This window comes from Chelonoidis abingdonii, chromosome 3 (assembly GCF_003597395.2).
Source record: "Chelonoidis abingdonii isolate Lonesome George chromosome 3, CheloAbing_2.0, whole genome shotgun sequence".
In the NCBI taxonomy this organism is placed as follows: domain Eukaryota; kingdom Metazoa; phylum Chordata; order Testudines; family Testudinidae; genus Chelonoidis; species Chelonoidis abingdonii.
Genome location: NC_133771.1, coordinates 100,203,857 through 100,226,826, shown reverse-complemented (window position 1 = coordinate 100,226,826; position 22,970 = coordinate 100,203,857).

Here is a 22,970-nt window from a genome sequence, read left to right as displayed (position 1 = left end):
TGAACAAATGCCAGTTTCCCCCATCAAGTAAGAGAGCCTGAAATTAGTTTGCTTCTCCCTTTTTCCTTTCTACTGATTTAGACATGCAATCCATAGGTGCTGGAACTAGAGGTGCTGCTGCATCCTCTGTCTTGAAGTGGTTCCTATCCCATACAGGGTTTACAGTTTTGTTCAATGGCTCTCAGCACCCCAGGACAGTCTCTTTCCTTTCACTAGGAGACAGACTTTCTTCACAACTTTGGCCAAGCTATAGTTATATTGCATCACCAATTTATTCAGCTAAACCCTGGCAGCAAGTATTTTATACAACAGTTTCCTTTCTGCTGTGAGAAAGGATTGCAGTGAGAGAATATGGCAGTGATTTAGAAGAGGGATAGTTATATACCACAAACAATTTAGGAAAGGTATCACATTCAAATATACCATACGCCCATACACGCATGCCTTGCAACATTCTACTTGCCCAGGGCAAGTAATTATTTGGGGGGGGGAGAAGGGAGGGAAGGGAAGAGCAGAAGTCTAGAGAAAAAAGAAGGGATTCATGCTCCTACTTTCCCCCAGCAACAGCTTCTGTTAAAAAGATCCCTACAAAAAACACAAGGAATCAAGAAACCCTGTTCTTCTGCCATATAATCCCAGAAGTTTTCTTTTTCAGATCCAAGATATCTTGGGGGGTGGAAGGGAATTAAAAACCACATAAATGCTGATTGCTGTTGGAAATGTAACTCCCTTCGGAGTACAATAGCCATATCTTTGGGAGTGCCCTCTACAAAAATTTCTTGTATGAGGTGGGTCAAAGGACCGTTTGATATTAATTCGAGTTTGAGCTCTGTGCTTAAGTTTTCATTCTGGACTATTCCTGTTACCTGGAGGTTACCTGGTATAGGGCAGGGTGTTCCGAACATGCAACTTTGGGGTCTAAAAATTAATCCTTGCAAAAAATAGAAAAGGTATCGGCATCAATCACTGAATCATAGAAGAATAAGGGTTGGAAGGAGCATTAGAGGTCATCTAGTCCAACCCCCTGCTCAAGCAGGACCAATCCCAACTAAATCATCCCAGTCAGGGCTTTTGTCAAGCCTGACCTTAAAACCTCTAAGGATGGAGATTACATCACCTCCCAGGTAACCCATTCAGTGCTCGCCACTCTTTCTAGGTGACATAGCGTGTCCTCAATATCCAACCTAGACCCTCCCAACCTGCAACTTGAGCCTTGCTCCTTGTTCTGTATCTGCACAGTTGAGAACAGCCTAGCTTCCAATCCTCTCTGGAAACCCCTTCAAGGTAGCTGAAGAGGCTGCTAAATCCCCATCACTCTTCTCTTCTGCAGACTAATATAGACATGTCTGGGTCCCTCATATCTCCTCAGAATCATGTCGCCCCCAGCCCCGCTGAGATCATTTTGGTTGCCCCTGCACAGATGCACAACCTTTCTGTAGGAGGGTGGGCCAACAGCAACTCAGATGTGGCCTCACCCATGCCAAATGGTAATCTCCTGACTTGCAACGTCCTAAATGACAAAGCCACTTTGGCAACAAGGGCACACTGCTGACTCAATCCAGCGTCTTGTCCATGCAAATCCCCAGGTCATTATCTACAGAACTGCCGCTACAGTCCACGTACGCAGTCCCATGGGATCTCCGTCCAAGTGCAGGACTCCTGATGTTTGAACCTCATCAGTTTTTTCTTTTTCTGCCCAATCTCCAATTTGTCTAGATTATGGACCTCCATCGTGTATCTACTCCCCCATGTTATTCAAGCGAATGCTGAGGTGTGGCAATCTCCCTGAATACTCTCCGATCAATATCCATGACTGATCAGTTAATAAAAATGCAGGACTACTGCAGAACACTTGCCGCAGATGACAATTAGACTGGGCCATGGCTCCACTTCGTCGGATACTGCACTTATACTTAGCCTTCGACTTGGCACTATTGCATTCTCATCCACTATCCTGTTGATAACCTCTATTGTCTCCATAACTTGTTGGGCAGTTAGATGACTTTAGTGGCAAGGAAAACTGTGGATACTCAAAGCTTTGCGAAGTACGAATATATCACGGTCCACCACTTGGCCCTATCATCTAGAGACCAGTTATCTGCATCATATGTAGGCCATCCACGCGTGGATTAGGCCGTTATCTTGCGCCTGGTGATTCCATAGTGACTGTTCCTGGACACCTTCCTCTCCTCAAGGCTTCAAAATGGATTTCCTTGAGGACCTGCTCCATGATTCCAGGAACTGAGGTGAGGCTGCCACTGGTCTCGTAGTTTCTCCCCAGATTCTCGTCTTCCCCTTTATTACGATACCACTATATTTGCCTTTTCCAAACTGTTCGGGGCCTCCTCCAATGCCGCGAGTTTTCAAGAGAAATGGCCAATGCTCTGCAATCACATCAAACTCAACTCCCTCAGCACTCTTGGACTTGCATTAGATCCACCCGGTGGACTTGTGCATGTCTCAGCTTCTAAATAGTCTTACCTGTCTTTCAACATGAGGGCTGCTACCTCCTCCGATAATACTGTGCTGCCCAGTGCAGCAGTTCTGGGAGCTGACCTTGTGCTAGTGAAGAACAAGGGAAAAAAGAGCATTTAGTATTCAGCTTTTACACATCATATGTCACTAGGTTGCCTTCCCCATTCAAGTAAGGTCCACAGCTTTCCCTGGATCTTCTTGTGCTAATATACCTGTAGAACCTTTCTTAACCCTTGCTAGTTGCAATTCCAATTGTTCTTTGGCCTTCTAGATTACACCCCTGATGCTGGAACAATATTTTTATACCTTCCTAGTCATCTGTCCAAGTTTCCACTTCTTGTAAGCTTCCTTTTTGGTTTACCATCACCGAAGATTCTCTGGTTTAAAAGGGGCGCTGGGGTGGCTGCGCATATTCGCTAATCTATCTGCACTATTGGGTGCTTTGCTCCTGCACGCCTCATAAGGCTTCTTTAAAATACAGCCAGCTCTCCTGGACTCCATTCCCTCACATTAGCCTCCAGGGGATCCTGCCTTCAGATTCCCCTGAGGGGTCAAGTCTGCTTTCTGAAGTCCAGGGTCCGTTCTGCGTGCTCTCTTTCGTTCTTTTTGTCAGGATCCTGAACTCGACATCTCATGGTCGCTGCTGCCCAGGTTGCCACCCACTTCTAATTCTGTCATAAACAGATAGTTTACGGTTAATACCTCTTTTCCTTGTAAGGATTAAGAGCTAGTACCTGACTGACACCTGACAGGGAACAATAGGGGACAAGATACTTTCACATCCTTGGTGGGGGAAGTTCTTTGTGTTGTGCTCTTTGTTTGGGGTTGTTCACTCTTGGATAAGAGGGACCAACATCATCAGGCCTCTCCAAACCTTTCTGAACCATCTCTCATGTTTCAAACTTGTAAGTAACGCAGGCAAGGATTTAGAGTTTTATTTTTGTTTTCTCAACTTGTAAATTATTCCTTTTGCTGAGGATTACCTCTGTTTGCTGTACTTTGACTAAGGCTAGGGGGTTCCTTCTGGGCTATTATGCATGATACCGCTGTAAAGTATTTTCCATCCTGATTTTACAGAGATGATTTTTACCTTTCTTTTCTTTAATTAAAAGCCTTTTTTTCTTAATACCTGATTGATTTTTCCTTGTTTTTCCAAGGGGATTGGATCTGCACTCACCAGGGATTGGTGGGGGGGAAGGAGGAGGGGATGGTTAATTTCTCCTTGTTTTAAGATCCAAGGAGTTTGGACTTGCGTTCACCAGGGAATTGGTGAAGTCCCTCAAGGCTACCCAGGGAGGGGAAAATTTGGGGGGGACAGGGAGTGATCCAGACACTGAAAATTCTGGATGGTGGCAGAGATACCAGATTTAAGCTAGTAATTAAGCTTAGAAGTGTCCATGCAGGTCCCCACATCTATACCCTAAAGTTCAGAGTGGGGAAGGAACCTTGACACTTCCCCTGCCAATTCTTCCCTGTTTGTGAGAAGCAGGGCAAGAGGAGCACAGCCCCTCATTGGTTCATCCAGTACTTGCACTAGGGAGTTGTCCCCAACACTCTCCAAAAACTTTCTGGATTGTCTTTACACTGTTGTATTGCTCTTGCAGCACGTCAGAGTGATTGAAATACCCCATGAGAACCAGGGCCTGTGATCTGGAAACTTCTGTTAGTTGTCTGAAGAAAGCCTTGTCTACCTCATCTTCCTGGTCTAGTAGTCTAAAGCAGATGCCCACCACAACATCACCCTTGTTGCTCTCGTCTCTAAATTTAACCCAAAGACTCTCAACAGGCTTTTCTCCAATTTCACACTGGAGCTCTGAGCAATCATACTGCTCCCTTACATACAGTGCAACTCATCCACCTTTTCTTCCCCACCTGTCCTTCCTGAACAGTTTATACCCATCCATGACAGTGCTCCACTCTTGTAAGTTACCCCACCAAGTCTCTGTTATTCCAATCACATCATAATTCCTTGACTGTGCCAGGACTTCCAATTCTTCCTGCTTGTTTCTCAGGCTTATTGCATTCGTTTACAGGCACCTAAGACAACTAGCCAATTGCCCTTCTTTCTCAGTATGAATCAGGAGGCCTCCCCTGTTGCACCCTCCTCCTTGTGTTTCCTCCCAGTATCCCACTTCCCCACTTACTACCAAATGTGGCTGGCTGGCTCAGTAGCTCAAACCCGGCTGACCTCACAACTAACGACTGACTGGCATTGCACAGAAGGGGAAATTCCTGAAAAATTCAAAGCCATTTGGCTGACTTTTTAGAGGTCTATGATTAATGTAGGCCCTGAAGATAGATATGTGGCTTCTGCTCCCCTCCCTTTATTCTAATCTCTTTACTTACTCTGTGTATTATGGTGAATCTAGTATTTTGGTATATTTGTTGAATTAGGAAAAAATTGTAAAAATATATATATAACAGCAGAGCCACCAGCAGCAGAAACTGAACAGTACTGGAAGAACATATGGGAGAAAGAGAAGACTCATAACACCAGTGCAAAGTGGCTGCAGGACCTGAGAACAGAGACAGCATAATCCAGAACAGAAACCATCACCATCACAGTAGAAAACATCCACAGCGGGTCAAGAACAGAGAGCTGGACAGCGCCTGGACCAGACATGATCCACACTCTAACTGGCTAAAGAAACTAACAGTCAGTGCATGAAACAGCCTAGCAGCACAGATGAACCAGCTGCTAGCAAGCAGGCTCCCACCCAAACTGGCTAACACAAGGAAGGAACATGCTGACAAGAAGACCCTGCAAGGGAACAGAACCGTCCAACTACCGACCCAAAACCTGCCCTCCCCACAACATCGGAAGTACCCATATCAGGCATCAAATAGCCATCAAAAGCTACAGGACCATGTTGGTGCCCCAAGTACATGAGCAACAGCTCAGAAGAGCATTGGGAACAACACCAGAGGCTCAAAACACCAGGTGTCAAATTAGATAGAGCAGTCGCCCAAGACTCAGGTCTAGACAGACCAAATCTGAGCACAGCCTGGATTGACTACAGGAAAGCCTACGACTCAATGTGAATGTCTGGCGCATACAAAAAGTCAACAGGACACTAAAAGATTTCATCAAGAACTCAATGGGACTAGGAAAGACAAACACTAGAATCAAACCAAAGCAGCTTGCACAAGTGGGCCATCAAGTGCGGCATATACCAAAGGTGATGCACTGTCCCCGCTGCTGTTGCTGCCATAGGCTTAAACCAGCACTCAGCCAGGTAACACAAAACTGGAATACCGGTACAGGTTCAGTGAGTGGAACTACCATCAGCACTCGCTCTACATGAATGACAATCGAAGCTGTATCTAAGAATGAACGAGACATCAACCGCTAACCACCTGAGGCGGATCTACAGTGAAAAGATATCGGGATTGTCATCGGACTGGAGAAGTGTTGGCCGAGATGGTAGTGAAGAAGGGAAGGCAGTCAAGACTGATGGGGTGGAACTACCACGGCCACATAGCAACATACAGACAAGCTACAAGTACCTGGCATCCATCACATGGAACCACGATGAGGAGGCAAGGAAGACAGCAACATCCAAGTATCACCAAAGATAAGACAGTCCTGAAGAGCCAGCTCAGTGGGAAAGAAGATCCATGCCCCATCAAACAAGATACGCCCTGCCGTCATCAAGATACCTTGCCGGTATAGTGAAGCTGGCCATAGGAGGACATGGAGGCTGCCCGAATGTGAAGACCTGGAAGCTCCTCAAATAGCAGAGGTTTCCACCCCAAGTCCAAACACCCAGAGACTGTATATCCAGCCGGAAAGAAGGCAGCGGGGCTTGGTGAGCGTCAAGCCACTGTCCTGGGGATGAAAACCCGGACATCCAGGAGTACAATCAGTAAGAAATAGCCCCAAAGATGAGCTGCCTGAGAGAATGCCTGAGGCAGCAGCAGACCATGGAAGGAAGACCAAGCAAGAAGAAGTGCCATAGACAAGACAGAACCCTGCATGGATGTACCATCGACAGATAGCTGAGGTGGCTGACATTGGGAAATCCTACAGTGGCTGGAAAGGCTGGACTAAAATAAGACAGCACTGAGGCGACTGATCATACAGCAGCAGAACAGGCACTGAAGGCACCCAGATCCAATGGAAGCAGGAGTCTACCCACACTAAAGGACAAGGTTGCAGACTGTGCAGAGAGGCCTCAGAGACAGTCCAACACATAGTGGCAGGATGTAAGATGCAGGCAAGGAACAGCATACACTGAACGGCACAACCAAGTGGCTGGCATGTGGTACAGGAACAATCTGCACACCGTGTAGGGCTAGAGACCCTCCCAAAGACCAGATGGGAGATTCACAGAAAAGGTTGTGGAGAATAGCAGGGCTAAATGTCTGTGGGACTTCCAGATCCAGATGGACAGGGCAGGTATTGGCCCAAATCACCCAGACCAGCAATGGTAAATAGACAAGGACCAGAAGACAGCGGTGGTGATAGATATAGCAGATGAATGACAGCAACAATCAGGAAAGAAGGAATATGAGAACTGGAGAAGTACCAGGGCCTGAAAGAGGAAACTAGAAGGATGTGGAAAAGTGAAGGCCAAAGTGGTCCCAAGTGGTGGTAAAGGAGGCACCGGGGCTGTGACTCACTAAGCTTGGTGAGTGCTCCAACAGATCCCAAGGAACAACATCAGAGCTCTCTGTCCAGAAGAGTGCAGTGCTAGGAACAGCTAAGATACTGCGCAGAACCCTCAAACTCCCAGGCCTCTGGTAGAGGACTCGAGGTTGAGGAAAGACACATACCACCCATAGGGGTGAGAGGGGAATTTTTTTATATATATAAAATATTTAAACAGATGGATCACCTTGTTACATAACCTGAGCTGCATTGGATTTGAAGATGGAAGTCCATAAATTCCTTTACCAATTACTTATGACACTGATATCCCTCTAATTCTGCAGTTCTCAAAATTCCTCTCTTCAAAGAATAAGAGCAAGCTATCATTATTAATACCTAGCTTTTCAGGAGGAGATCTCAAAGCACTTTACAAAGAAGATCAAGATCATTATCTCCATTTTACAGAAGGGAAATTGAGGCACAGAGCAGTGAAGTGACTTGCCCAAGCCTGGAATAGAACTGAGGTCTCCCAAGCCCCAGTGCAGTGCTCTATCCATTAAGATACGCTTCCTCCCATTAGTAATACAAATGTATTTTCCTAGAGCTCTTCAGGACAAAATCTGTATCTTCCTATTAGGGATGTAAAAGGTTAACCAGTAAGCATAATCTTACCAGTTAACCACTTTAACCATTAACCCCCACGCGTGCTGGCCCAGCAGCCCCACACCACCTGGCCTGGTGGCCCCACACTAGCTGGAGCGGGCCCAGGCACACCGCCTGGCTGCAGCAGCGCCACCCGAGCAGCACTGCCTGGCCGAAGCAGGCCCAGACGAAGCACCTGGTCGGAGCAGTGCCACCCAGCCGGAGTAGGCCCAGACGCACGACTTGGCTGGAGTGGTCCCAACCCAAGCCACACCAGCCAGATGGGCCCCAGCCACTTAAATGGTTAACAATTTAAACAACATATTTTTAAATCATTTAAATAGTTAACTTTTTAAGCGGTATTTACATCCCTACTTCCTATAATGTTTGCACAGCGCCCAATAAAAACAGGGCCCAAACCTCATTAGGATTGCAACCAATTACAGACGTCCATTGAACAATTTCTTTGCTAAATCAATTTCAAACAGCACTTTTCTTAGCAAAGGAAACCAAGAACTCAGTCAACAAAAGAAAAAAAAATTATCCCCAATTTTCATGAACACTCAACTGTAACAATATTCAAAGCACATTTTTATCATCAAGATCAGCTAATTCACTGTTTAAAAGTATTCTGTTTAACCAGACATACAGCTCAACCCCCCTGGATCTGTCCAGTTGATTAGTCACATCTTAAACCAATGATAACATGCAAGACCATTTTCCATAATAAATAAAATAATTCTTTAATAGAATCCAGTTTTTATTCTGTGTATCCTTTTCTCAGATAGACACAGTATTACATACAGAGTAATGTATTAAAATTCATATGACAACCAACAGAGGATACTAAAGAAGCTGAAGCTGGTGAGGCTCCTACCTTGTTTTGAGATTTTGCTTCTCGGACAGGAGTCAGGAAAATGAAAGGCCTTTGAGATAACTTCATTCTGTCCTTATTAATGAGTAAAAAAGAGAGGAATATGAACCCACAAAGAAACTAAACCAAGATGGGGCTCTGTGATTTCAAACTCTCCTTCAATTCATATAAATACAGCCCATTTCCTTTGGTTTCTCGTCCCCACTCTACCTTGCTGCTCTTTTGTACTTCATAAACAGAGATTTCACTAACCTTCTCCCACAAGAGGCATGGCAATCATTAGGGCAACTGAGGTTGTCAAGGCCAGAGTATGCCTAGCAGAGGCTTGGATCAGCTCTTGATGCTTACAGGGCTCCTGTAAGAGGGTGAGTTATTTCATTGGCTGCTTAAGGGTGTTTTTTTTTTCTTTCCCCACCTCATCCCGCTCTCTCTGTTCTGGAGAAGAAATTATTTGGTAACTATATGGCAGAGAACAGGGTTTCTTGCAAATGAAATCCCTTTGTATATTTTGTAGGGGGATCATTGACAGCAGCAAAGCAAACCTCACACCCAAGTCCCCCACAAGGCCATTGCCTCAGGGCACAATTTATTGTCTGAACACAAAAGATATAAATAATGGAACTGACCAATGCTAGCTACTGTCCCCAAAGGCCAGTGGCAGATTATCGTATGGGCCAACAGGGCCCGTACCCAGGGGCCCCGGGAAATTTGGGGGCCCCACTGGCCTGGCCAGAACTCTAGCCACGACCTCTGCTCCTCCTCTTCCCTCTGAGGCCCTGCCTCCAGTCCAGCCAGCAGCCTGTGGAGGTGGTGTCTGGTGAGAAATGCATAGTCCCTCCACCCCCAGGCAGAGCTGGCTGAGCGCTGCTCGCCCAAGCCACTTGCTGAGCTGGCCTGAGACCTCCCTACTTGCCGGACCAAAGACCACTCCAGCCTGGCACTGGACTGAGGGCTCTCCACCACGCCCCGCATAGCACAGAGCTCACCCGAGCCCCTCTCCCTTTCCACCCTCACCATGGAACTGCTCTGAGACCCTTTCCCCCTGAAGAGCAGCCACAGCTGGGCCTAGGGGCAGGGCTGGGATGGGGCCAGAGCAGAGCTGGGGCTAGGGCTGGGCCTTGCTGCATTCCCCTGCATGTTTCTCCATGCGCCCCTAGATGGGTGTGCCCAATAATTTGGGTACCACTAACCTAGGCTGTGGTAAGAGATGCCCAGGAAGACCAGGCAGCTGTGGGGAGCCCCAGACCCTGCATTTGACTTGGGCAGGGGGCCAAGGCGCCCAGACGCAGTCCCCAGCCCTTGTCCCTGCCCCTCAGGGCAGGTGGAGGGTTCAGGGCTCCCCACAGTGGCCCAGGCTCCCTGGGATATCTCTTACCATGGCCTGGCTTCTGGCCAGGCCAGGGGATAGGGCCTTGGGGGCAAGGGGAGGAGCAGGGGGCAGTGCCCAATGGTGGAGGGGGTGTTTTTTGTGCCCAGGACCCCAAATATATCTTAATCTACCTCTGCCAGCCAGTAGAAAAGATAATGCAGTGAAACCCCGCTATAACACGCTCCATGATAACATGAATTCTGATATAATACGATCATAAGATGGCTCTGGCCACGCCAAGGAAAAAAAGAATAAAGCGGCCAGAGCGCCACCAAAGCAAAAAATGAAATGTGCCTTCCCTACTGCCTCTTCCCCCCTACCCCTGCTTCCCTTTTTGGCGAGAAGAGCAGTTCTCCTCCCCGGCTGCTTCTCGCTCTTCCTTTGCCCCTTGCACGTTTCCCCTGCTATCCCCAAGTGTTTCCCTCTCTCGCTGCATGGCTGAGAGCCCCCGCTGCTGGAGCAGGCTGACAGCTTGGAGGGATGCTACAGAAACATTGGCACAAACTCTGCTCTGAATACCAGCAAGTCCTCAGTATCAAACGCTGCAATCGGCTCTCCAGGTGGAGGGGAGTAGGCTGAGCGCCTTTGTACAGATCTCTCGAGAGCCGCTCCAGCCCCAGTCTGCCAGGTCCCAAAATTCTGGTTTTCAAAGTTCAAAAAAAGTCATTCTCAGGCTGGTTCTGGCTTGTTTAATAGGTTGATTAGCTTGTGCTGTCACTAATTATTGCTAAACCGTTTCAGTTACCATTATGGGCCGTTCACAAATGCAAGATGTTTTCTGCCCAAGAGAAATTGACTGGCTTGAAACTGACTGGCTTGAAATGGTAAATTTTCGTAACCTCACTATAACGTCACCCCGCATTTATCTCAATTGAATTTTTTGGACCCCAATTATCATGTTATAGCGGGGTTTCACTGTGCTCCTCTGCTCTTTGGGCCTAGCTTCCACTTCCTTAACTCTTTCCAGGCTATTGTTACTTCACTTTGGCCCAAGTCCGCGCTTGTGGACCCACATTCTACCAAAGCCCCAGTTCAGCCAGAGCCTTGGGACTTTCAGAACACTATGCAAAACTCTTCTCTTGGGGTAGGTGTTTACATAACAGTTGAGGTGCTCCTCTGGAGCAGGGACTCTGAAACCAGAATGTAAAGCTAATAATTGGAAGGCGAATCAAGGCCTATACCTGGAAACTGAAAAGTTTATTTTTTGACATTTTTCTTTATCAGTCAGAAAAGTGCAAGTAATAGTACAAAATACACTGAACACCAATAAAGTAATGAAGCTTACTGCTCTTTTTCCATACAGGTTAAATAATCCAGTAGAACATTTAGTTGCTTCCATTGTTCCAGAACTAAAAGAAAGAAAAAATCCCCAGTGGTGGGATAATGTGAAAAATCCATTTCTGGGTGTGTTTTATATACACACTTCATGAGTTCTGTGACCACATGCTAGGATTTGAAGGGGACTGGGAATGTGAATGTAATTCTCAATCTGATAAAGAAATCAACAAAGATAGTAAAAATTATGGGGGGGAGGGGGTGGCTGCACCTATGATTGTATAGGAGACCAGATAGAATCATTATGGACTCATTAATTATGGGGGCACCAGCCACAGCACCCTAGTTGAGATTGAGCTGAGTTTTGCATTTAAAGCAGTGTTACATTATGAAGAATATCATAATAAGAACATTAGCCTATCCACCCTAAAATTACAGCACTACGTTGTTGCAAGTTCTAAATGAAGCTTCATGTGGAATTGGGTATTTAAGGTATTTAACTCAACAAATATTCTTGACCCTGTGGTTAGTATCAGAACTTGGGCATGAACACTATTGTACACTGTAAAAGTATTTTACAGTGCATTCCTCCATTCAAACGTCTTGCCTCCTCCAAATATATGACGGATCAAGCATCTTGTATCTAAAAAAAAATTAGAGGTCCCAAACTGGCAAAATCTTAAGACAAGAAATGGTTACATTTCCTGCTCCCTGCCCAGACTGAGAAAGAGGATGCAGTATTTCATAGTCAAAAAGATTGCCGTGGAGTATATTGCCTGCACTTTTTATATGGTCTATTTGGCCTTTATGGGGTATGGACTATTAGGTATTTTTCCATCTAAAGGTCTATTATTCTAACTTCATATAGCAACAGCAGATCAATAACCATTAACAGAAGTGAAGCACACACACAACACACAAGCTACTGTAATAGCCAACACAAGAGGTTGTCTATATCCAGAAGTCAGTAATCTGATATTGCATTACCTCTCATCTTTAAGACAGAAAATATCCATCGTCATAGACTAGGAATTAATTTCTAGAGGAACCAAAAAAAAGGAAAACTTTGAAAATAATCTTCTATGCATATGCTGGAGATACCCTATTGGTTGTCCTCTCTTCTTGTGCTGATGAGCTGTATCCTGTGAGAAAGGCTAAGACAGACCCTCTGAAATGTTGTGACATGTTTATCTTCACCTTGTCACAGCTCTGCTGAGTGATGGAACAGGTTCTGAATGGCTTATTCTCTTTGCAGAAACTAGTGTCAACACTGCTCTAGATTTCAGAGTTGGCAAAACTTGCCCAAAGGTGATATGGAAGAGCACTAAGTCTCAAATGACACTTCAACTCTCATGTCATACTTTCAGCAGGAGTGCCACCAATAAGGTTACGTTAAAAAATAAAAACCAGTTTAGCAGACTGTTCGGAAAATTATTTTGCTCCGATCAGCGCAATGCGCTTGTAAGGTAAAAGAGGAACCCATTGTAGCCATTCACTGGAGTAATAAGAACTGTTTACCTACAAGTTCCAAAGAAATGCCATTTGCCCATTTTAGTTGCAATGTTTGTGGTGTTCAGAGGATACCTAAGCTCAGCAGATGAATTCATCTCTCTTGACATTAGCACTCATAGACATGCAGTGTTTTCTTTGGAAAATCCATTGCTTGTCTTTTTTCGGTCAGGAAGATCTTGAAGACGAGCTTTGAAGATAACCACTATTATAAAGGATTAATTCTCTTAGTCTCCTGAGTCTTGAGCTGTTTGCTCTAGTTCTACACAAAACATGAGAGTAAAGAGTGTCTCCCATACCGACCACAGGTTTGAATGATTGATACCAATGGTGCAGATTACAGCTTTTCAACTTTTCCCTGGAGACAGTGGTTACTCATTGGCCAGAAATATTTAAGATAGTTTCGTTAAAAATTAGTTTGTGTGTTGCTTGTGTGACTCAGTTTACATGGCTTAAGAATGTGCAATATAGTGTGCATGTTTACAACATAGACCAGCATGAACTCTGCTAAATTACAGATCAGTCATTCATTCTTTCACCTGTGCTTAGTACAGTCACAAGGGTCATCAGTTCCTCCCTATAAGAAGATGATTTGTACACATTACCTAATAGCATTAACTTTTGGATGAGTTTCTATAAAGCTGCTACTTTTAATGTTCACATAGCTAACATTTTGGTGAAAATTAACTATGTGAACATTAAAAGATGCCTTCAATACAGCCCATATAAAAGGGTTTGTTTCATGCTTCTTTATAAATATGAAAGGTTGTGTTGCTCCAGTCTCTTGGCACAGAGAAAATTCTAATGGATAATGCCACTGTTAGCTAGTTGTGGTCAAACCCAGAGAGGAAGGATGGTGTAGTGGTCTGGGTACTAGCCTGGGACCTGGAAGACCTTCAACCCTCTGCTCCACCACAGATGTCCTGCGGGGCTTTGGACGTCTCTCTGTGCCTCATTTTTGCAGCTATAAAATGGGGATACCAGTTCCCTCACAGGGATGTTGTGAGAATAAATACATTAAAGAATGTGAGATGCTTAGATACTATCGTAAGAGGGGCCATGTAAGTATGCAAGATACATAGGTAAGCCCGAAGTGCTAGAGCGTAAGGAGATCTCTGCCACCATCTACTGGGGAAAGTTTGCTGCAGAGAGAGCCTCATGTGCAAAAGTGACACTTAAGAAGCCACCATAACTGAACACAAACTCAGCATTGGTTGGGCCAGACCCAGTGACTTAGGTGCCTATTTACTTTCATTAGGAGTTAGGCATCTAACTTGCTTAGGGAGTTATGCATATCCTTCTAGGTGCTCATCTGCATTTTAGAAATCTAAATATCTTTGAAGATCTGTCCCTTAAAAAATTGTGGTTTAAAATTCTAAAAACCACCAAATATTGAATGTGATTAAAAGAAAAAACCTGAAATTTTAGAAGTGTCACTTAGGGAAACACAAACATACCAGATCCCCATGAACCAAAAGTGTATATAGTATCATGGGAAACAATGCACCATTGTAGTCTGGGAAGGTGACAGCACTTATGAACTAAATGGACAGCTCTCTTTCATTAGGTATACATTTCAAAGGGGCACGTGATTCTCTTGGGTGGATGAAGGAATAATCAAAGGGAGGATTAAAAATTCTTCCATCTGTTATTCTTGTAGAGTCAAATGAACTTAAAATTTTTCATGATATTAAACTAAAATGACATAAGTAGTAAAGGCCTATTTTTTTTTTAAACTTCACTGCTTTATCATGTAGTTCGGTTCAAGCCATCAGTACTATTACTTGTTGATTAGGATCTTATCTTGGACAAAGACCACCCAATATTGTCTTAAATCTAAGTACAGTTCTCTGGTGGAATGGGAGTCATGCATGCAGAACTGAATACCCTTAGTGTTTTATGCTATATGTTCTTGTATCCTAATATGGCAATCTAGGTGTTACAATTAGACAGACAGGTAAGGCAGCACTTTATGGCACATTTTCTATATTGGAGCTGATGGACTTCAGCCAAATCAACATGTATTACTCTTTGATTTTTCTAAGGCTGTTAAACAATGTACCTTTTAAAAAGCATGTGTAGATGGGAAAGTGTTATGAAGTACTAAATGCCAAATTCAGACCTCATTATAGCCTAATAATGAAAACACATGGGCTGTTGCAGGTGTAAACAAAGATATAATCTGGAGATAATAGGGTTGCATGTCTCTCACAATATCAGGGTTGGAAGGGACTTCAGGAGGTCATCTAGTCCACCCCCCTGCTCAAAGCAGGACCAATCCCCAACTATCTTATTGAGAGCACAATTTAGCTTAAAAAGTTCTTATAGCTGGTGATAAACCATGAGATGGAAATAACCTAGCTCGACTGCCAGAGTCCCAGAGAGGTTGCAGAGCAAGCAGTTTGGGGAGGGGAGGAAATCTTTTAACTTGCAAACCCAGCACATTTGATAAGGAAATCGGTGAGACAGTGACAACTATGAAGCCCCACTATGCTGAATCTCTTAACTGAGTTTCCTCTCTCCTGAAGTCATTGATTGCCCTCAGCACTGGCCTTCCCCTTTTTGTCTCCACAGTGCTACCCCCACCTCATGACACCATGGGTGGGGGAAGAGGGTCAGGCTCTCTATATTCCCCAGTCCCTTTACAGTTGATGGGCCAGGCAAGGAATGGGGAGTCAGGCATCTGCTTCCTGCCTGCTCAACAGCCAGAGGAGAAAAACCACCTCTAGTGGTGGCCAGGGGAGACTCCTCCTTAGAAACATATGTCCAGCAGGAAGAGGGTGTGCCAGGGAGCTGGAAAAGAGTTGCAAGGAGTCCATCTCCAGGTACAGGTTAGGCAGCTCTTCATCGCATTCAGTGATAATGGTGGAAGCTTGAAGACAAAGGACATAACCTCCTATAAAGTTCCACCTGGAATGCTGATGAGTCTTACACCAGGGTCTGTTTCCTTTGCAAGTATCCAACCTTCTCAGCTACCACGTTTGTGAGCTGTTTTTATTTTTAATCCTTCTTGTGCACTCTAGGCAGCTCAGGAATTCTGGCTGAGCAGCTTGCAGTTCCTGCCCCTGTCTCTGAGAAGCTGCTTTTCTACCTTCCTGAACATGTTTCTGTATTCTGAGCAGCCGCAGAGCAGGAAATCCCTGCATAGGGATCCAGAGTAGCAGCCTTTCCCTTCCAACCTCATTACAATTAGGTTGACAAGATAGCAAGTGTGAAAAATCGGGACGGGGGGTAATAGGAGCCCATATTAAAAAAAAGTCCCAAATATCAGGACTGTCCTATAAAATCAGGACATCTGGTCCCCCTTATTACAGTGCACTAAGATAGGGAAGGAATCTGCCTGGGAAGTGGCCAGGGTGCAGTGCCACCCTATCCCAGGGACTAAGGCCCTTTCTCTGACAGAATAAGAGTCTATGGGTGTGTATCACAGGCAGGATTTGCTGAGATTTATAGTAATGCATTTTCCCTGGCTCACTCATAGAGGACACTTAGCGTGGATAAGGAATGCTGAAGAGAAACACTCTGAGCAGGATCCTAATAAGCTTGAAAGCTTTCCTGAAAGCTCCCTTAGAGGGAAGGGGAAAGGATGTAGGCAACTTGCCAGAGGTTGGTCTGCCCAACTGAAAGAAATTAACTTAATTACTGGTCACAGTATGAGTACTTGCAGCAGCTAACTCCAGAGGCAGAAAACCTGGACAGTAAAGGCAGAGGCAACAAAGCATCAGCTCCCCCTGGAACTGCTGGAGGGAGCGAGGTACCCAATAGTAAGGCCTTGTTAAGATCCTGTGGCTTAAAGAAATCATAATCCTAAAACCTCAGAGTTGCCACACTGCCTCTGGAAATTTCCACCACATGCATCTGATGAAGCGGCTATTCACCCACGAAAGCTTATGCTCCAATACGTCTGTTAGTCTATAAGGTGCCACAGGACTCTGTCGCTTTTTACACATTAAGAGAATCATTTTCAGAGAAGAACTATGCTTTAAAATGCAGCTCCCATGTTCATGCACACAGTAGCTGGCACAAGGTATCAAAACACCTCCCAGCATTACACAAGTTAAATCAACACCTCACCTTGCAAATCACAGGCACCGCCTGCAAAGGGGGGCTAAGCAGAAGATTAAGGCTGTCGTCGTTTTTGTAGTCCATGATCCTTCCACACATAGCTGGAATTCCCAAGCCCATGGAAAAGATAGAGCTAACAACTGTGTGATTACAAAATTATATTTTGCTTATTTATTTTCCCTCTGAAGATAAGAACAGTTGATGTTACTGTTGGGGCCTCGGCAATCTGCCGCCAAGATTTGCTATTTGAAGCTTTCAACTATCCAGTTTAATCCAAATTAGTAGGATGTTCAGAACAGGATTTTGGCAAAATCACAACTGGAAAGATTTCTGTCATTAATTCTGCCAAGTATATAAGAAAATACAAAAAAAGGGGGTGGAGAGAATAAAGATTCTTGGCACAAGTGTCTTCTTTTTAGATAAAAAAACAAATGAAAATACAGATTTAATTAAGAAATGTTCCATATTTTTGTCTACCCCATAATTATTATGAAATGGCACAAAATCTATTAGATGGTTATATAATTAAAATTTAGAAAATTTCTCCCTTTCTGAATTTAAAGGGAGGAAAAATAGTTCAAGGTTTTTTTCCCTCCAGTTCCTTTCCCCCAATAGTGACGTAGGTCTGGGTCACTTCTGGCAGGTCATTTCTTGCACCAAACAGAAGTAGTTTATCAAGTTCAAACTGTGGCTTATCGGGATTGCTTCCCAGTACTTCACTATTCGGAAACAAAACCACCATACAGAACTCCTAGAGCAGATAAAAACCCAACCATTTCTGTGTGGAGCTATCATTCAGGCAGATTCAACTGACCTAGAAGTAGGCTTGGCAGATTTCCATTCCCATTTTTTAAATAATTTCAATGGATAATAGCTATGTTTAACATAAGACCGTTAAGAATGGCCATACTGGGTCAGACCAATGGCCCATCTAGCCAGTATCCTGTCTTCCAACTGTGGCCATGCCAAGTGCTTCAGAGGCAATGAACAGAACAGGTAACCATCTAGTGATCCATCCCATCACCCATTCCCAGCTCCTGGCAAACAGAGGCCAGGGACACCATCCCTGTGCATCCTGACTAATAGCAGTTCAGCATTTTTCTATACTTTTAATTGAAATGTTTACAGTTGCACAAAATTATGGGTTTGAAGCTTTTCTCTAATTAATACTATTTTCAGTTATGGGAGATTTGGGGAGGAGGTCAGACAATTGGAGAGGGGTTAGACAATTATTTAATGACAGTAGACATTGATCAAAAAATTAAAGCTTTATAGCCATTACAACGCAAATTGTCAACATTACATGTCAAAATACACAAACTAAATAACCTTAAATCAGTTTTCAAGCATATTTCTTACTGTACCTATCTGTAAATTTCAATTAGCACCAATGGAAATATTTTTTCATCAGTGTGTCTATGGCAAAAATTGATGTTTATCAACATTTACTGATAAAAAAATCTAATCCTTCCAAGACTATCTACAAGCCATTGTCATTATCAACTGCTTTAAAGTGACAGGGTTGACCAGGTCCATTGTGTTAATAAACAAAAATGATTTTTTTTCAAATAATTAATAGCAAGTTACTTTAATGCACTATAAATTTCACCAGCAGCTCTCCTTAGTGTGAGTCACCTTGCATCCTCATTGGCCAGTCATACTCCTGTCCCTCCATCTGAGACCTGTGAAGAGGAAAGACTTGAAAGGGAACACAATGCTCCCAGGCTCTTGAAATTACAGTGTTGAATTTCAGAGCTACTGGTTCAATTCCCCCTCGGGACAGGGATTGTTTAACACAAACGTCTTCTCCCTCTTTAAAAACACAGGCACAAATTCCTTCATTTTGCAAACTATATTCTAGAATAAGCTAGGAGAGCAAGAGCCAAATTCAGGGAAGTATCTCCGCAAGCCTGTGAACATAGTAAGAAATAAATATAACAAGACCCAGTGGCCCAAGGAGAAGGGTTTTTTTTTTTTTTTTTTCCTTTGCAGGGGGAGGGGGAATGGATTTCTACCCTCTATTTCCAAACATGCAATGACAGCTTCCAATGGCAATAGGGACTACAGCAGGCTGAAGTTTTTCCAAATTCTGAGTTTGAGAATTTATTTTTTTAATTTGATCCCTGTCTCCCCCAAATTTTTTTTTTTGGTCTGGCAGGGGGGATAGGGTGAGAGGTTGACCAGATGTAGAAATTGTCTAATATTACTGCCAGTTTTGAACAGCCGCTAAATACTTTCAAAAACATCTTGGAATCTTTTTATCAGCTGTACTAGGGATAGAAGTGGGTATCCTAAATGGTAGGGACCATGATGTTAGCTCTGACTGGGTGTATCCACAGTCTGTGGTTTATTACCATATAGAGCGTATTGTACTTACCTAGCACCTCTCACCTCAGGATCTCAAGGCTTCTTTACAGATATTAAACCCTTACACACCCCTATGAAGTAGGCACTGAACCCAAATTACATATGAGTAAACTGGGGACAGAGAAGTGACCTTGCTCAAGATCACACTAGTTCCTGTCAGAGATAGGAACAGAACTCAGTAAAGGAGACTGCATAAATAAGGACATCTAAATGCCCTTCCAAATTACTTGGAATTACCCAAGTAATTCTGTACACATACACAAAGATTATTTTGATCTTTGCTAAGAATCTGTAGTCACCCAAACCTACTACCCAAAGTATTTTGATAGCTGAATGAATGCATCCTGTGCTGAATTTATCCACCATATTTGTTTCACAAATGCATCCAGTAGATGAGGGTAGGGCAGCAAGTGCAGAAGCCTTTTGGTCCTTTTGATACGAATATCTACAGGCTTAATCCTGCTCCCAATTATGTCAATAGCAAAAACTCCATTGTCTTCAGAGGGAGCAGCATCTGGTCCCATGTTTGCAATGAATCTCAAACAGAATGATGAGGAATTTGCTAAGGATAGTTACCACAGCACTGGGCAGCTGCACTATTCTATTCAGAGAAAACACTTATTCTGGGACAGAATGGAATGGAAGATTATGATTGGTGTTCCTGTTCATTTGTCCTCAACTGCGCATTAATGGACGTGTGCTTGCATTGCCATGGATACACCCCTACAGAAGTGAGGCATCAGTCCCAACAAAATACATATTTCTTAATGAAAACCAGAGATACGTTAAGTAACTCTAAGGTTGGGACACACACTAACGAAAATCAGTGTCACACTGTTGGGAGTGGCTCATGGCCATGACTGCCTACTCAGGGCAGACTGACAAAAACAGGGCAAACACCCCAAACTGGTGGTATGTTCTTTAATTAGATTTCACCAAGCCAGTAACGAATGTGAACTCCTGGATCATTACGAGAGTCTTACCAGGGAGCCATAGACAATCCTCTTAGACTCTCCAGTCTATCTTGCCAGCCAAACTGGATTTAGTGATAAATGGTCACTTACACCAAAAAAATCACACCACATTCAGGTTGCTTCCAGTCCCAAGAGACCAAACATGCACCCCAAATCAACTGGTATCCTTGATCTTACATCAAAGACAATGCCTGTAGCCAATACTGCAATAAACTAATCTAAAGGTTTATTAACAAGAATAAAGGAATAAGAGTTATTTACAGGTTTAAGCCAGCAAACATATACACACAAATGAGTTCCATCTAAACTCAGAGTGATCTGTCAATTCAAACTGTCTTTCAGGGTGGATCCAGGAGGCAGCCTCTCAGGATCTCCAGCTTAAGTTTACCATCTCTGGTACTTCGGAGTTCAAACAGTCAAAAAGATGGAAAAATTTCCTGTGGCTTTGCTTTATTTCCTTCATTCATTTTCCAAGCCCACATGACAAGCTTCCCTGCACATAGCATTTCCCAGGTGCAACAGAGCCTATAAGCAATCCTTTGTTTTGTGAAGTTCCTTGATGGCTCATCTGATTTTGATAGTCCTAGATGGGGAGAGATGATTCCCATGCCTTAGTTCACAAGTTCAGAGCAGTTTCAAAGTTATAAAGCAAGAAACTTACATATTTTCTTATAGCATGGAATAGAGACATTACAAGTGAGATTAATGCATGCAGCAACTTACAAGCATTTCATAAAGTCTAAAGACTAAATACATTCTTATAAGACTAATACTTATTTTGAGTAAAACTGACATACAGGTGAACTGGTCTGGTCTCCAGCTATAAATGTCAGTTCTTAGTTAATGCCTGCAGCCTGGGCAAGAACTGGCATCTGACCTGCCAGCATCACAGCCAGATCCATCAGAAGAATGGCAGATGGGCAACTCAGAGATGAACACCTACAATAGAGGAGAAGAGAGGTGGTGCTCACATTACAAATACCCAAAGCTGAAGTTACCTCAAGCCACAAGTGCACTGTATATGGGAAATGCTTAGCCCTGCTGTGGTTGATTACAGTTAGAGCTGAGAACCACAAAAAATCCCCCCAAAGTTGTTTGCTTCAAACCAAAATGGATTTTTTTTCCAGTTTCATTTCATGTGGGGCAAACTTTGGATGTCTTCACCCTTCTCTCTTTTTGGCTTCCAAGCGCCCCAAGTCTCATTCTCAGATTTGCTCCCATGACATGTTTAGTCTCCACCCTCCCAAGCTCCCCAGTACTCATGTCCCTCTCCCTAAAACGCCCATCTTATGTCTTTTCCACACCAGACAACTCCCATGGACTTATCTCCAGCACAACAGTGGCAGGAAAAAAAAGAGCTACTACAGGTGATGTTCCTTGGCAGCAGGTCAGTTCTGTTCCTGCTAGACTTGGCTCCTACTCCTCCCCAGCTGTCAGACACTCTGAGCTTCCCAGAAAGGAGATGACAACATAGCTGTGAAGGGAACTAACCCAGCTGCAGTGTGGCCCTGGAGCCTTCTACCTGCCCAACACGGGAGCCCTGCAGAGACTGCTGCAGACGCCTGATGACTGAGCGCAGCAGCTGCTCACTTACTGGCAGGGGGAGGAAAGTTTGATGGGCACGACTGCATAAAAGCAATAGCCTCAGACTGAACACTTCCCCCTCCTCTCCCTCCACTGCCCTGGCAGGATCATTGTTGTTCTTGATAAGTGGTGGGGAGTGGGCATTATATAGGGTTTAGTATGTTCACTTGTGACTCTCTCTCTCTCTCACACACACACACACACACACACCCATCTGTACCTCTAGCTCATAATCCACAGGTCACAAAAAAAGTCCTGGACATAGAGGAAATAACCACGAGGGTGTGGGGGAGAGGGAGAGAGAGGGGGAGAAGAGAGACTAGGAACAGTAAGATTTCTTTCCATAATAGCTAGCACTCACTAGTTCTCTGTACGGGTCCATTCTGTGAGGACACTGGCACTTAGAGCAATGTTTCTGAACTGTTTCAGATTGGTGACCCCTTATTCAAAGGCAAAAGTTTTCACAATCCTCTTACATTTACTATAGGAGAGTTAAGAAACGTGTATCAATGATAAGGCAGGAAACTAACTGGAATCTGAGGAAGAGAGATGGGATAGAGTCAGCTTGGGTAGAGATGTCAAAAACCTCTGCTATTAATGGCTGATTCCTCCGAGGAAGGACAATCCATCCATCTATAAATGGAGAGTAGACCCCAGTCTACAAACTTGAAAGGATCCCTCATTACAGAAAGCATGGCAGCTGCATCACAGCATTCACACTATCAAAACAGCAGCATCCATACATTAGGTACATAATTGGAGAGTCTACTATAGGGATGTCAGATCAGGAAAAAAATTGACCGAAGAGCTTAGACAATTGAAGCTGCTCCTAAGTGACATCAGGTAGTTGAGAGATGCTTCTTTAGCTGACTTTTTAAATTTGGTACTATTCTGAATCAGCGGATGTAACACCAGTGCCAAAATTCCATTTGTACTTTCAATTGGAATGTGGTACTCTTCAGTTACTTAAGAATGTGATGTGTGAACTGCTTGTCTCGTTCCAGGGCAACTGCACCTGTACTTCCCCTCAGTGGTCTAGCAAGGGCACCCACTCTCAGGCCTCCAGCTCCCCAGCCACTACCTTTCTTGGGCAGAGCCCCCATCTCATACCCTTCTACCAGCATATTCCCAGGCTGCACAGTTCCCTTCACTGTGTATTCCCAGCAAGACAGGCTGCCCAAGGTGTAACTGCTACAGTTATAAGTTACCACCCAGTTTTCTCTGCAAGCCTGCTTTATTTTTAAG